The 10657-nt window shown below is 39.9% G+C and overlaps 1 pseudogene; it reads left to right on the forward strand.

The window, feature by feature from the left end:
* Positions 1 to 2: 2 nt before the first annotated feature.
* Positions 3 to 9145, forward strand: LOC142159842 (uncharacterized; annotated as a pseudogene).
* Positions 9146 to 10657: the final 1512 nt, after the last annotated feature.

Consider the following 10657-nt stretch of genomic DNA (forward strand, 5'->3'; position numbering starts at 1 on the left):
ACGCTGACAGAGGTGAAAGCTCCTTCAATAAGAATACCTGACCCGCGGCCATTTTCTTGTGGTCCATCAGAGTAAATCTGGGAAGATGTATGTTTGCAAATGTAACTGGTATGTGACTACAAGGACCAGAAACCTCTTCTCTGCTCCGTATTTACTGCTATAGGGCAGTTTTCAAGGATCTGTTTTACTGAATTGAATAGTGTCTCCTGGAAGAGGTGATAATTGTGACATTATTATTATTATTATATATTATTTAACAATAAGTTAGAGATGTAAAAGGCTTAGATGATTTTTAAGCCACTGATTCGGCAGTGCATATACATAGTTTTCTATCCAATTCTTATAAACTCTTATTATATGTATCTTGTTATTCTGAATAGAAGCTGAATTTAACATGCAATTGACTTTAAAACATTGTGTGGTGTGTAGCTGCTGCAGCACCTCTTTGCTGGTGATGGTGGTGTATTCCTTCTGACTGCTTTGGCTGGGTACAGATTACAGAAAATTTATCGCGGTGCAATATAGTTAATGATTCTAACAACAACTGATCAGCATGCTGGTTCTTGTGTACACACTAAACACATTTTACCTTCAGATCTGTGCTCTTCATCTCATAACCATCTCCTGAAAAGATTGTGACTCTCCAGACTCCATAGAGATCTATGGACACCGCCAGTCCTGAGTGCATACACACTGCAGAATTGGAACGACGTTGTTCCATCGTTGAATGCGATTTTTTTTAGTCTGGCTTAAAAATCAGATGAAATGAGCTTTGGAACGATAATCGTTCATCATTGCAGTGTACACACTAATGCAATATCAGCCAAACGGTTGGTTATCATGTGATTGGCCCAATAATCGGCTGAAAACCCCTTGGTGTGTACCCAGCCAGTGGAGAACGCATGTGGGGTTTCTGAGTCTCCAGAAACCCCCCCTCCATGCGCTAACTAAGTGCCCACCATAGCGGCACTGTACTACTATACAGCAGCCGTGGCGCTGTCAAAGAAGCGTCTGCGGTGGTGCTGTATTGTATACAGCACCGCCGCGGACGCTTCTTTGACAGCGCCGCGGCTGCTGTATAGTACAGTGCTGCCTAAACGGAGCTGCGCAGCTCTCTCTCGTGTTTTTGGTTTTTTTTGGTTAGGGGGGAAAGCCCCCCCAACAATCCTGCGTGCGCCCCTGCCAGCCTTACTCTGAGGTCAGGGCTCTGAGGTCATCACACGACAGTCGGTAGGGCAGATTATAGAGTTATTTCTTACCTGTATGTTTTAGTAATACAGTAGACATAATAATCTTGAAGGAATGGAGCAGGGTCTGTGGAATTAGTGATGTTTTTTGTCTTAAATTTCTCTCACGCACCCACTAGAAGGTTGTAAATGCTACGCTTTTACTATAGGATCTTTGTCCATGCAACCCCCTGTCCTTTCAACCAGTCCCAACTGATTCTCTAATCTAATTTGAGAATTAATATGACACTGCATGGCCTTGGTTTACATTTGCTTCCCACACTACCATAACTGCCAGATTCTTTGTACAAGATTGATTTTTCACATAGCAATCAATACATTAATCTGGTCTCATTATAATAATCTAGTTGGCATGATATGCCACTCACTTTTTTGGTGGGCTGTGAAATTGGTGCTCTGCTCTCTCCCCATCCCTCTTATTTCCCTCTTTTTTTACCCTCCCCACCTTAATCAAAGATTAAAAATTGTTAAAATGACACATCGACAATATTCTTTTTGTCTTCCTTTTTATCGACCTATTGTGTTGAACAATTTGTATTACTTACATATACTGTTTCTATAAATTGTAATTTCAAAATGAAAAGTTTTTGTATTGTTTTGTTTGTTTTTTAAAAATGAAATGGGTGTAATATAAGGACATGTGCACATATATGTGTTATAAGTGACTCAGGTATCTGAGGATGTAATGTACAGGACATGCAGACATACCCTGGCTGGGGAGGGGTTTGCCATCATCTCAAGCTAGGCGCTCCATTAACAACTGAGCTAGGCCGCTCCATCTATGCCTACCTGGTGCACTTCCAGAGCCTCTCAGGAGCTTCACCTACTCTATTCTGATGATCCGGCAATGTCCGATCTCCTGCTGACTACTCTAGGACATGAATCTAGGCCCTTACATTATCAGGCTGTGGCTTCTCACATCATCTGCAGGCTCCCGCAAGCCGAGACCTGCCATCACCTTGGCACCCAACCATCCTGTGTCCTCAGATGCAAAACTCTTTCTCTCCGATCCTGGGCAGGTGCTCGAGGCAGACTCCTAGATTTCCTTCTCCTGCCCCTGCCTCACAACCAACCCACAGTGGCTCCTCTGCTGCAAAAAGTTCTCCATGGGACCATCTCTCCCGCCAGTGGGGCAGCTTATTGTGGGTCCTGCCCTCTCCATTTCCAGTTCTCTCTGTATTGAGGAATTGGCAGCAAGAAACCAGAGCTCACAGCACACCGGTCCTGGTCAGTTGTGGGAGTCAACCTCACCCAAAGCCGCAAATCTCTCTCATCACTCCTAGTAACAAGTTTTCCTTATTTCTTATCCCTTTACCACCTTCTCAGAACTCAACTCGTATTCAGCTGCCATGTCCGATTGCTTCTTAGACAGTTATTTACATTTAGTTACAGAGGACTTCTAGTTTTATTATCGTAAGAAACTGCTCCACCACTATGTATCTCTACTTTGTTTATTGCCTGTTATTATGTTTATTGTTTTCATGTATGTAATTATGTCAGTCGCTATAGAATATGTGGCACCATACAAATCAACTATGATGATGATGATTCAAGTGTAGGTTATCTGACAGCAGTGACAGTGGTGTAATATACAGTACATGCAGTTCTGCTGTGTGATTTTGTTATTTACTTTGCAGATAATGATTACATAGACATGCATTAAATTTGACATATCCAAAAGAAAATATTGTAAAATATGAGGAAACTGTAATGTGGGAAATGTAAATTCAGGGTCTGACTATATTAATGTTTGTGTACATCTTAATATACAATCTAATTTAAAAATATTTTTTTGTCTAATTTACTCTAGTGCTAGATCCTGTTGAAAGTTGAAGTAAGGGATAGAATCCTGTAGAGCCTCACTGAGGATGGACAAGGACAGGAGTCACATGACTGAGAGGATATTACATATCACCCTGGAGATCATCCACCTACTGACTGGGGAGGTGAGGGATTCCTTGAATGTCACAGGGGCATCGCTATTATCTCTATGAATAGGACAGGGAAGTGACTGGGGAGGTGAGGGATTCTGGGAAAGTCACAGGGGCATCGCTATTATCTCTATGAATAGAACAGGGAAGTGACTGGGGAGGTGAGGGATCTGGGAATGTCACAGATGCATTGCTATTATCTCTATGAATAGGACAGGGAAGTGACTGGAGAGGTGAGGGATTCTGGGAATGTCACAGGGGCATCGCTATTATCTCTAAATAGAACAGGGAAGTGACTGGGGAGGTGAGGGATTCTGGGAATGTCACAGGGGCATCGCTATTATCTCTATGAATAGAACAGGGAAGTGACTGGAGAGGTGAGGGATTTTGGGAATGTCACAGGGGCATCGCTATTATCTCTATGAATAGAACAGGGAAGTGACTGGAGAGGTGAGGGATTTTGGGAATGTCACAGGGGCATCACTATTATCTGACTTAAAGACCCATGGAGTTCCTCTCTTAGCTGCAGCTGTAGTCCATTGATAGCGAACGAAAACTCAAAACCAGCTACACTGTACCTTCCATGAATCAAATCCCGTAATGAATATCACCTCTCCCCCTGGAGTGGCTCCTTTATATCTAGGATCAAATTTCCACAGTGCTTTCCCCTCCCTGGGCAAACCCATGGGCCTCTCCTTGTTAAACACTGGTGAGTCCTGGACTAGGGGGGTTGGCGAGAGGCGTGGAGATGAGCTGTACTTCCACAGAACCCCCTGCTGGGATGCAGACAAAACTTCTAGACAAGTCCTATGGAGAACAATGGATACTAATTGGCCTCCCCACCTCTAAAGATAGGGTAGCAGTCAACCCCTTCTAAAATTAACCCCTTACACTACTTTGTGATGTCACAGGGGGTCCCCAGCTGTTCCATGCTTCCTGTAGAGAAAGGATGGGGGAGAATGAATGCAGTCTCAGCACCCTCACCTGTATCCTGGACACCACCTGATCTTTACCCATAACCCACCTGGCTTCAATTGAAAGACAATGAATAACAACCTCACTGCCACATCAACAATATACATTAACCAATATACATATTTACAGTGAGCTACAATGTCCCCTTAACCACATGTAATTAGACAATGCAGTTGAATTCTGTTGAGCTGAGGAACAAAAGCAAGGGCTATAAAAAGTACTTCCTATAATCCACATTATGTGAGAAACGAGGGACAGGCTGGTTAAAGTGTTATCAAACTTGTTTTGTCACAACTTCCTTCAGGAAGGACTGTTTTTTTAATGAATTCCTTAAAAGAGCTGGTCTCAGCTCAGGGGTATTATTTGGATACAAGACTTGCACCTTACAATAAGATTCTTTCAAGCAATAAAGATAATCAAACCTCGGTATTATACAGACATACAGGGGTATGAGTGCCAGAAATCCTCAGGACTCATTCAACCAGAGCAATTGCTTATTTCTCAACATGTGATATTTGTAGAGCAGCAGGATAGTCCTCACTGTATACTTTAGACCGTATCTCCTTGAGATGATCTAAGAATGTTCAATTTGCAAGAAAGATTGTTTTAGACCGTAGACCATAAAGATCTTTTATTTTGCATTTTTACTAGTGTCAGTTTTACCTCATTTCCCACCCTCTGGCATTGCTTAGGTACATCACAGTTGTAATGGCTGTCAGAAAGTCTGAGGAGAAAAAAATAATTTAGTTACCGTTAATTTCCTTTCTTCAAAGGGCTCCATGGCAGCCCTAATATATCCATGTTGAATGTTATATTTTTCAGGAACAGATTGGGATGTTACTCAGACACATTAGAGGAGATGGAGCCAGGTTATATACCTGGTGAGGTGCTTTCTTTTTCTGTCAGCTGAGCAAGAAGTTAAGCCTTTTGCAATGGCTGCCATGGAGTCCTTTAAGGAAAGGAAATGAACAGATCTGCTTTTTTTATGCTCTGATTATTATTATTTTGTAATACACAGGATTACACAGTTGTGAATAAGACATCAGGTGAGTGTGGGACCCGCAGCTGCAGCCCCCCTGTATCAGGGAGACTGAGCAGGACCCAGAGCCCCATCATGGAACCTCCACCTCTCTCACTGATACATGAGAGAAACAATGACCAGAGGATTCTAGAACTCACCAACAAGATCATTCAGCTGCTGACTGGAGAGGTGACTGCTGGGAATGGGACATTATACAGTAACACCAGGGGATGTGTCTGGGTGATGACTGTATCATTGTGTGTGTCAGGTTCCTATAAGGTGTGAGGATGTCACTGTCTATTTCTCCATGGAGGAGTGGGAGTATTTAGAAGGACACAAAGATCTGTACACTGATGTCATGAGGAAGAATCACAGATCCCTCACATCACTGGGTAAGAAAAGACTTTAGTATATTGTAATTGAAAGAGCAGAACCCACCTAGATACACACATCATCTGATAACACACATATAGTATGTATTCAGTCATTGTGTGTATTTCCTACAGGAGGATCCAGTAACAAAAGTACACCAGAGAGATGTCCCAGGAATTGTTTACAGGATGTTACAGAGGAAGATCTCAATATCCCACAGGATTATCAGGTACATGGAGTTAAGGGTATTAAGAAATAACTAAGTGAGTCTACACTATATTATCTATGCTTTGTGAATCTTACAAACTGATATTCTTCTGTTTTACCTCAAATAACTACATACCACATTACTAATACCTGCTAGTTCCATTGTTTTGTGGGCAATTTAGGTTGTAAACCTGATTAATATTAAAGCTGAAGACATAGAGGGAGAAGAAGAGATGTATGTGAGGGGTGATCAGCAGTGTAAGGAGGAGGACATCCCTACAGATATCAGCACAGGTGAGTAATATGGAGTCACACGTTATCCTTGTTCTGTCACTGCAGCAACCTTTCGTTCTACACCCAAATGTGATGGAACTATGGCTGGGGGAAAGACGTGTATGTTTGCTTTTGTGTTGCCATGGTGACAAAGGGCTAAATGTCCATCATGCTGAGTAACGCGGTATTTGATACCTCACTTTTATGGTTCTATGATTTGATTTTTAAAGAGCGCAAATTCAAGGCAGGGCCCTGTATAAGTTTATAAGGACAACACTTTATACCCATCAGCATAACGTGATGCTGATGGAGTATGGGTGAAATATAATCCATACTTCACCCATATTTCTAAAGAAAATTAAATTGTTAAATGTAACTTTCAATGCACAAAAAAAAAATATTACTAACCAGGATTTTTGTAACAGGAATAGAGAGCATTAAGCAGAGACGTTTAGAAAATAAGTTAAATGTCACTGTGCAGATGGTGTATTGGGATACATTCTAAGGACAGGATTTGTTTGTACACATCTGCCCTCTGTCATGTAAACCTAGCTCATTTTCTGAAAGATCATTGGTGACGATTATTACATTTTGAATAGAACTACATACTTCAGGAAATATAACAGAGAAATATAGTAGTCGGGACATCTTTAATGTGCTGAACATCTACACTTGTATTTCACTCGTTATGTGTTTTGCTGTCGCTTGTCTTGTAAGAAATAAACAGCTGTGACTGGAAGCTTTTACTTTGTAATAGGATCACCTCCCAACTGGAGGTGGAGCAGACTAAGTGTCTAGGGAGTCTATTGCGGGTTTGAAAAATTGGAGATGTTGCCTATAGCAACCAATCAGATTCTAGTTACCATTTATTTAGTACATTCTAGAATCTGATTGGTTGCTATAGGCAACATCTCCATTTTTTTTCAAACCCACAGTTTAGTTAATATACCCACAAGTGTAAATTAAAAAGTTTCCTCTTAGTGTGTTTGTTCTACTGCTTACTATTTTTAATCGAGCAAGGTTTCAAAATTCTTTTTGATTAAGAGACTGATATGCATGTCAGAAGATGTGTTTGCAATCAAGAGCAACTGTAAAAATGAATTTTATGTACAGTACCAAGAATTTTTATTTAATGGTGTTTATTAATTATATTAACAGATGTTAATGTATTTATTTTTTCCTGTGCGTTCTGATGGGACTTTATATGTGCATTGTTCTTTTCCTGGAGTGTGTTATGTCTGACTGCATATGGCAAGTGTCTTCTAGGCAGAGTGCGCTTACATCCGCGTTCAACTTGAAACATTTCTTAAGATTCTCTTCTTGTTGAATACAGGTTTACCAGCTTGCATTTTGTGTCCGTTTTTCTTAAACGCAAATTGCGTTCACTTTGCATTCCTTAATGAATCAAGCCCTGTATGTGTATAATTATCATTGTAATATAGTATTTGGAAGTAGCAGCTGGAAATATTTTCTCCTAATAGGGAAATGTTTATGCATTGTAATACGCTCATATTTATATAGAATCATTTTCTATCCAGCAGATGGATGCAGCAGCAGGAATACAGAGGAGGATCCCATATTAACTCTAGATTGTAAAATGGAAGACAACGACATTATGCAAACCCTAATTGTCTCAAATATACATCCATCAAAGCACCATGGAGATATATCATCCAATCTCTCTAAACATGAGGGATGGTTCCCTGATAAATCACATATTGTTACAAATAATACAGTTCATAGCAGTCATGAAATATTTGCATGTTCTGAATAGGGGAAATATTTCACCCATTATGCAGATCTTATTTCCCATCAGAAGCTTCACACTAATGAGAAGCCTTTCTCATGTTCTGAGTGCGGCAAATGTTTTATGCGCAAAGCGTATTTTCTTCTCCATCAGAAAATGCACACAGGCGAGAAACCTTTTTCATGTTCTGAATGTGGGAAATGTTTTACACAGAAAACAAATCTTATTCATCATCAGATACTTCATACAGGTGAAAAGCCATTTTCATGTACTGATTGTGGAAAATGTTTTGCACAGAAATCAATTCTTATCGAACATCAGAGAATTCACAGTGGAGAAAAGCCTTTCCGATGTTGTGATTGTGGGAAATGTTTTACACAGAAATCCACTTTTGCTAACCATCAAAGAATTCATACAGGTGAAAGGCCATTTTCATGTTCTGAATGTGGGAAATGTTTTACACAGAAATCAGCTCTTGCTAAACATGAAAAGATCCACACAAGTGAAAACCCATTTTCTTGTTCTGAATGTGGGAAGAGTTTTAAACAAAAAACAAATCTTCACCATCATCAGCGAATTCACACAGGCAAAAAGCCTTATTTATGTTCTGACTGTGGGAAATGTTTTACGCAGAAATCAAATCTTATTAAACATCAGATAATTCACACAGGTGATAAGTCATTCCCATGTCCTGAGTGTGGAAAATATTTTGCATATAAATCTGATTTTGTAAAACATCAGCGAATTCACACAGGTGATAAGCCATTTTCCTGTTCTGAGTGTGGGAAATGTTTTACACGGAAATCATATCTTCTTCTCCATCAGAGAATTCACACAGGTGTGAAGCCCTTTTCGTGTTCTCAATGTGGGAAATGTTTTACACAGAAGTCATATCTTCTTCACCATCAGAGAATTCACACAGGTGAGAAGCCTTTTTCATGTGCTGAGTGTGGGAAATGTTTTGCACAGAAATCAAATCTTCTTACACATCAGAGAACTCACAATGGTTTACATAGATGAAAATCTATTGTTGTTATTTGAAAGGACTTTATCAAAACATCAAATCTCATAAAACCTTTTTTTCACCCCTGACACATACACTGCATTGAACTCTTTATTGTACTGATAAAAATGTCCAAGACACGATGTGTGCTACTATTGTAAGGGTATTCTTCAGTATTTATTGTTTGCTTAATGCAGTTTTGCCTGTCAAAACATTAACACATTTGAGATGTTTGCATTGATACATATGTCTATGAAGATTGTATTTCAAACGAAACCTGCTGGATTGCTGTATCAACATTGTTGCATATGGATTCAGATTTCATGTCGTGACTTAAAAATTATATAGCAATAAACTATCTGTGCTGTCCCTATAGTGTCTGTATAGGATTCTGTTCTGTGACCTGTTACGGGTCAAAAAGAGCAAAAGAATAAAGGAGGATTCACAACACTTTTAAGAGTATTCACAAAGATGGTTACTTCTGGGTGCAATAAAGAATGAAGGAGTCTTGTGTACTAGAATAATAGTCAGTAAAGTGAAAGAAATACAGGCATATTATCACAACACTCTGATGTGTTTATTCCTTTTGTATAATACTATAGGCTTGCAAGTAATTTAAAATAATTTTTTATTAGGTGTATTATGTTAAAAGATTGTCTTGCCTTAGAAATAGATATGTATATGTAGCTATTTAAGGTAATGAAATTTGGTTTTAATCTCAGTTCAGTGCAGAAAGAATTTTGCCTCAGTCGCCCAGAATATATTTCCTGGAATCATCATCTGTCCGTGCCAAAACTGAGGACTTAATGACCTTCAAGCGTTATTAGCAGTCAACTGTTGGAGGCTTTGTAAGGGGATTTAAAATCCTAAATCTACAATTGGTAATTCCAGCTTTGAAGTGTTTAAAAATGGGGACTTCAGATTTCAAGCATACAATGGTCATTAATATTGGGACCAAACCTTTCTTTAATTTTTTTTAGAGTTCTTTACAGGGTTGGTCCTCCTATGAGAAGGTGCCACCATCCTAGGGGCTGCAGACACCAGGTTCTCACCTCATCTCCTGTCCCCAACTCTCCTTGCCTCCCATAGATACAAATATGATGACTGACCGCATGAGAGGACTAGAGACAACAGAGGGAGTCAGTCACTGTGCTTTTTTCTCTCCTTCCAGTTAATGGAGCGAAGGGGAGTTGAGGGTGGCAGAGGGCAAGTGTCGCCTCAAATGGCAGAAGGGGGCAGAACATTCTGGGTTCTTACAATTGTTGCAATAATGTAATAGAGCTTAATGTAGATACCTCATGCAAAGCATCGGCTTCATGAGGTATCATCATCATTTATTTATATAGCGCCACTAATTCCGCAGCGCTGTACAGAGAACTCACTCACATCAGTGCCTGCCCCATTGGAGCTTACAGTCTAAATTCCCTAATATAGACACACACACACACACACACACACACACACACACACACACACACACACACACACACACACACACACACACACACACACACACACTAGCACTCTAGAGTTGATGGACATAAGAATAAGCATTGTAGCATTTATACTTCTATAATTATTTCTTCTAGCAGAATTATATCTTAATTTCTTACCTAACCCTATCATGTGCTATAGAATCTTTGCCTGGATAATTGGTGTGGTCTAACCATGCCCCAGTGTTTCTCTCACTGACTTTACCAAACTCTGTGCTCTGAGGTTGGCTGCACCACTTTACCTTGACAGATTCTGAAATATTTGTGGATCTAAGCTACTCCTGGTGGTTCAACCATAGTAGAAAGTTGAACAGTCAAATCTTTCTAGAGTTGTCTGCCGCGAATCGTAGCAAGACTAAATGTAGTATCTATTAGACACCATGATTAA

Source organism: Mixophyes fleayi, chromosome 6, assembly GCF_038048845.1.
Source record: "Mixophyes fleayi isolate aMixFle1 chromosome 6, aMixFle1.hap1, whole genome shotgun sequence".
Classification (NCBI taxonomy): domain Eukaryota; kingdom Metazoa; phylum Chordata; class Amphibia; order Anura; family Limnodynastidae; genus Mixophyes; species Mixophyes fleayi.